This window comes from Propithecus coquereli, unplaced genomic scaffold (assembly GCF_000956105.1).
Source record: "Propithecus coquereli isolate 6110/MARCELLA unplaced genomic scaffold, Pcoq_1.0 Scaffold227, whole genome shotgun sequence".
NCBI classification, from domain to species: domain Eukaryota; kingdom Metazoa; phylum Chordata; class Mammalia; order Primates; family Indriidae; genus Propithecus; species Propithecus coquereli.
In genome coordinates, this window is record NW_012147808.1 from 3,590,463 (window position 1) to 3,596,554 (window position 6,092).

Here is a 6,092-nt window from a genome sequence, read left to right on the forward strand (position 1 = left end):
CCTGTAGTCCCAGCTACTCGGGAGGCTGAGGCAGGAGGATCGCTTGAGCCCAGGAGTTTGAGGTTGCTGTGAGCTAGGATGACGCCATGGCACTCTAGCCTGGGCAACACAGTGAGACTCTGTCTCAAAAAAAAAAAAAAAAATGAGCTAAATCACTAAGACAATGGAAAAAAAGAAGGTTCCAGGCACATGGGTGGAACAGAGAAACTTTTGTTTTTCAAATTCCAGAAATGGTAAGAGTGTAAACTTTGAGAAATTTAGGTAAATTTATAGAGCAACATTGAGGGGAGGGAAAAGGATCTGAAATTCTGAAATTAGAGGAGAACATACTTGCCAGGTTTCCAGGGAAAGGAATAAGACAGGCACAGAATAAATCTTTTATTGCTGAATAATAGTCCTGGATCAAAAATATGGTGGATTTAAGGAACTTCATAGGGAGGATAATTAGAAATAGGATTTTAATTAATTCTTTTTCCTTGCAATAACAATATATATTTGAAAATATGTATGCAAATATGACTAATATGCACACGTATGTACATAAAATACATCTAAAATTTACTGCTTGAACTATAACTACAAAACATTACTTTTAATGACAACCTTACTAATTGCTCTTATAATCCTGAATGTTGTGTATATTTCAACCTTGAAACAAAAATTCTATTATTTTAGAACGAATCACGCTAGATTTAGTTTTGTTGCAAAAACCGATGGGAAGGAAATAGTAGGTAGTGTGGATAGTGGGGCATGAGGAGGTCAACTTCCCAAGGTCACAGTTCCAAGAGATGCTGTGAATGGGACCTGCGCAAGCTGAGGTGCAGCCCCAGCATAATAAGGGTGTGACTGTCAGGAAAGGAAAGACCATGGGAGGTTCTAAAAGAAATATGGACAGCACAAGCTGCTACCCATAGGACAATGTGAACTTAGCATTGATAGCAAAGTGAGTGCATACAGGCCACGGAGGGCTGGCCCCTGGTATGACTGTTTATGAACAGTATACAAGAGTTTATAATTTTAATGTAAGATTCTGTGTAATGTTAGCATGTTAATTCCATCTACGCAAATGAATTATCCCCAAACCCCACCTCCTTTGTCTGAACTGTTTACATGATAAAAAATATGGCATTGTGGGTTTTAAACTTGATGTTTAATTTTAAATATGCTAATAATAATAATAATAATATATACATTGCAAATAAAAAGTCACTATAATTTTTATGTTTCCTTCTAGATTATAAAATTGTATTTAAAATATCTGCACAAGTAAGCAGAGTTATTACAATTTTTATTCTTTTTTTCTTCACTCACGTTATAAAGACGCTTCGCCTTCTATGTCCTCATATTATTGGTGTTTTACTTAAAGCACCACGTGATATTAATTTGTAATAGCCTGATTTAGATGAACTTCTTCCAATCATCTGAATATTTTAGTTATTTCTCAACTTTCACTATTACAAATGACATGGCACCATCTTTTATTATAAAATTCCCCATGCCATACCAACTTCAGAATAAATTTTTAGAGTTCGGGTTACTAGTATAAAAAACATAAACATGTCTATGATTCCAAAATTATTTACTAACATGTTTTCCAAAAGGATTACATGGATGAAGCAGTTTCACTGCAATTTTAGAATGGGTATAATTGAAAAATAGCATGATGTAAAAAACATATTATATTCTTATCACTGATTCAATTTTCCAGCTCACTTTGTGACTATAGGGAAATGCTTCTTAAGTAATGCTGACATCAATATTTGATTTCTACTTGGCAAAACACATTTATAATAACTATCTATTTGACTCTCAAGGGGTAGGCATCTTGAACAAGTGTGACTATCTATTTTACAGTAGAGGAGGCTGAGGTATGGTGCTTTGTTCAGTGACACATGGCTAGTGCATGATGAAGCTGGGATGGCTAGCTTTTTACTAGCACAAATTGAACAACCTCTTTTGTTTTTAATTAACTTTTTCTTGGGAGTAACTTTAGATTAACAGGAAAGTTGCTAAGATAGTATGGAAAGTTTCTGAATACTACTCAGTCTCCCTTACTATTACCATCTTATATTACCATGTATATGTTTGTCAAGACTATGAAACGAACATCGATATATTACTCTTTACTAAATATCAGATTTTATTAACATTTCACTAATTTGTCCAGTACTGTTCTTTTTCCGTTCCAGGATTCAATCTGGGATAACACATTGCATTTAGGGAAATTTTAAATGATTTAAAATCATAAATCTTGTGATCATAATCCATGAGGACACTACAGTCTCCATTGTTAAAGTTTTAACACTAATTTAAAAAATCCCTTTCATCTGAAAAAAAGAAGGGGTTGTTATGTTTATATCTAATGAATATTTTAATTCTAAATGGTATTGCTATTAGAACACCCTGGATAAAGGAAGTGGAGCAATTAAGAAGTATTTAATTATTTGATTAATATAGAGGCTTGTCTTCCTTTCCACCACTGACCCAATTAGGTTTCGTACAATGAAGCTATCTGAAATAGGAGTGGATGCTTGTGGGTCTGAGAGCCACAATAATTTATTCAGGGGTCACTACAGATGTTTAAAGGTGTTGTACATTTAAAAATATCATTTCTGTACTGAGACTGACCAAAAAACATATTTTACAGTTGTAACTTTAAAAAAAAGGATGAGTAAAAACCATGTTGGTCATGGTAAAGGAGAAATTAGGAGTGAAGATGTTACCATTTCTGTTCTGTGCCAATGACTCTGGGAGCTTGTTCTCACCACTCATCATCACCTTCCGGGCTTGTTACTGCGTCATTGTTTTTGAATATTGCCTTATCTGATTCTCACAAGAACCCTATCAATAGGCATTCTTCTTATACCTACTTAGAGAAGTGGCAGCTGAGGCTTTGAGAATTTGAAGAATTTTAAGTAACAAGTTCCGTCCCAGCAGAAGATCTTGGATTTGAACCCAGGTCTGTATGAGTCTGAAGCTGATGTTCTTACTCAGTTCACTTCATTATCTTTCCTCCTTTGGTCCTAGGCTAAGCTGAGCACTGCTGGGTCATATAATGATATTTTTTTCTTTGTAATAAGTGGGTATTGGCTGATCCAATGACCTTATAGGGTTTGTTTGAACTCCTGCTTCCTTGGCAACAGCTTATAACTGGATATGGGGTTCATCGTGCAGACACCAGTAGGAATGACCCTGGAAACATAATGGAAGTAGTTGTTTTAAAGCCAAAAGACAGATATTAACATACCCAATTGTGTATTTGTTAGGTTTATTAACATTTGATTGTTTCTGTTAACTTTAAGTGGGATTCATAAAAATCAGCTTGTTTGCCAGTCTCACAATAAATTCCATTTTTCTTTTATTCACCCATTTTTTAACAAACATATATGTATGCATATACAAATATTAACACATGAAGACATATATATGTGCTATTTGATGGATGCATTTCAGTTATACATATAGATGACGATACAATCATTCTGTGAAGCTGTGTCTACATGTGGAAAATGAAGTCAAAAGTTGGATAATTATCTGGATGACTGATTCCTTCTGTGTGTAAGGTAGATGGCTTTGTAATTGAGATAATAGTAATTACAATTGGTAAGGGCACTTTATCGTAAGTAACATTCTCACATTTTCAAATTTGACTCTCATTGTAAGCCTGATGAGCAGGTAAGCTATTAATATAAACACACATCTCTGCTTTACAATAATATCAAATAAATTTGAAACATTTATATCCTTAGTAGTTATACTTGATCAGACCTGACCACACTTTGTAAATAATTGGCAAATAATTAATAAAGTCTCAAGACTCTGTCTTATAAGCAACTTGTTTCTCTTCCTTGCCTACGTGTATATGTATGTGTACCTGCTTGCAGAAAGGTCACCCCTGCTCGGAAGTTCTTGCTGAAAAGAAAAATAAAGAAAAATCCCACTGCTTTCCCTGTTGATCCAGTGGGCACTGGAACCAGAGGTTCTGTGTTCAAACCCCAGATCAAGCATCTGTTGTTTGCTTGAACTTAGCCTCTGTAAGCATGAGCTTCCCACCAATCAAACAAGGACAATAGAACTATCACAGACTGTGTTCTAGGCAGTGGGTCCCGAGCCCTACCTTAGTTCACTTAGTCACCATGGCAACATTCTGGTACTGGCATTATTATTTTTATAAACTTCTCATTTTAAAATGACAGATTAAAAATAAACTAAATATTTAGTGCATATTATTTATGTATTAAGTTTACAGCTAGGAATTTTCCATTGATCATTCTTTTATAAAGAATTACTAAATTCATTTAAAGGCCCACTATGGTTCAGACTTTCAAAGAGATATGTGAGGAGTAGGTATGATTTTCAAGTGGCTTTTAAACTGCATGCTATTTCTTCCTCTATTTGTAGATAAGGCAGTCTCCAGGTTAGGATGTCATGCTGGTCACCTCTGCTCCCATTCCATGCTAATGGCAGGCATCACTAATAAATTACAGTCCTCCTTTCCTCATAACTTGGAGGTGGCTTCAGAATGCTTCTCAACAATTCACTCCAGGAAGCCACCAGGAAATGATCAAAGCTGGCACTTGAGATGAAAATTATTTCTCTTCTCTACCACATGTGGATGCTTTCCTTTCTCCATATTGAAACTTGGCCTCTTTTAAGGCATTCAATAATTTGTCTCCAACCCAATTTGGTCTGATCTTTCACTAGTACCTTCAGTAATTTCTAATTTTGTGTTCTAAGTGACAACAGGATCACTTAAGATAATTTTGTATATGAATGCACCAACGTATTGATGACTATAATACTATAAATTGAACTGAAGCAAATTTTTCTTTGTCATAACTGCAGATGCTACATGCTGATCACTGTTGGAGGTGTCACCTTTTCCTTGGAAATCATGCAAAACCAAAGCTTTGTAACTGAGTTCGTCTTCCTGGGGATTTCACAGAATCCAAACATTCAGAAAATATTATTTATTGTATTTTTGTTTCTCTACCTTGCAATAGTTGGGGGCAACACACTAACTGTAGTAACCATTCTCAGCAGCCCTGCACTACTGGGATCCCCCATGTACTTCTTCTTGACTTTCCTGGCCTTCCTAGATGAATGCTACGCCTCTGTCTTTGTCCCGAAGATGATCGTGGACTTCCTCTATGAGAGGAAAACCATCTCCTTTGAAGGTTGCATGATACAGGTTTTTGCTGAACACTTATTTAGTGGAGTAGAGTTGATTGTCCTCACAGCCATGGCCTATGATCGGTATGTGGCCATTTGCAAGCCTTTGCATTACTCTTCCATCATGAACTGGAGGTTCTGTGGCATTCTGATTGGGGTAGCCTGGGCAGCGGGCTTCTCGCATTCCACGATACAAATGCTCTTTATGTTCCACTTGTCCTTTTGTGGTCCCAACGTCATTGATCACTTCTTCTGTGACTTGTTTCCATTACTGGAGCTTGCCTGCACCGACACTCACATCTTTGGCTTTTTCGTGGTGGCCAACAGTGGGTTTTTCTGTATCATAATCTTCTCCTGGTTGCTTGTCTCCTATGGTGTCATCTTGTTCTCTCTGAGAACTCATAGTTCTGAAGGGCAGAGAAAAGCTCTGTCTACCTGTGGATCTCACATTGCTGTTGTGGTTTTGTTCTTTGTCCCGTGCATTTATACATACTCACGACCTCCATCTACTTTCTCCTCTGACAAAATGGTGGCAGTAGTGTACGCCATCCTGACTCCCTTGTTCAATCCTTTGATTTATACTTTCAGGAATAAGGAGGTAAAAAATGCCATGAGGAAAGTATGGAAGAGATTGGTGGTGGTTTCTGATGGAAAATAAAATATTAAACTTTTTTTTATAAAGTCAAGGTTAAGAGCAAAAAAGTCAACAAATATTCTTGGACAAAAAATTTAAGGGATATACCTGTACAGAAAGAGGTAACATAATGTTATAACAAAAGCATTAATGGGGGTCAGCAAATGATGTTTGCACCCTCTGAATCTCATCAAGCCTGAGCTGGCAGCCCTGTATCACATATGTAAATTAAAGTGTGTTGAATTTTATATTGACTTAGAGTCTAATACTAAAAAAAGAATGACAA

General features: G+C 36.2%; 1 pseudogene; it reads left to right on the forward strand.

Moving 5' to 3' along the window:
• Window positions 1-2,502: 2,502 nt before the first annotated feature.
• On the forward strand, window positions 2,503-5,830 carry LOC105811036 (annotated as a pseudogene).
• Window positions 5,831-6,092: the final 262 nt, after the last annotated feature.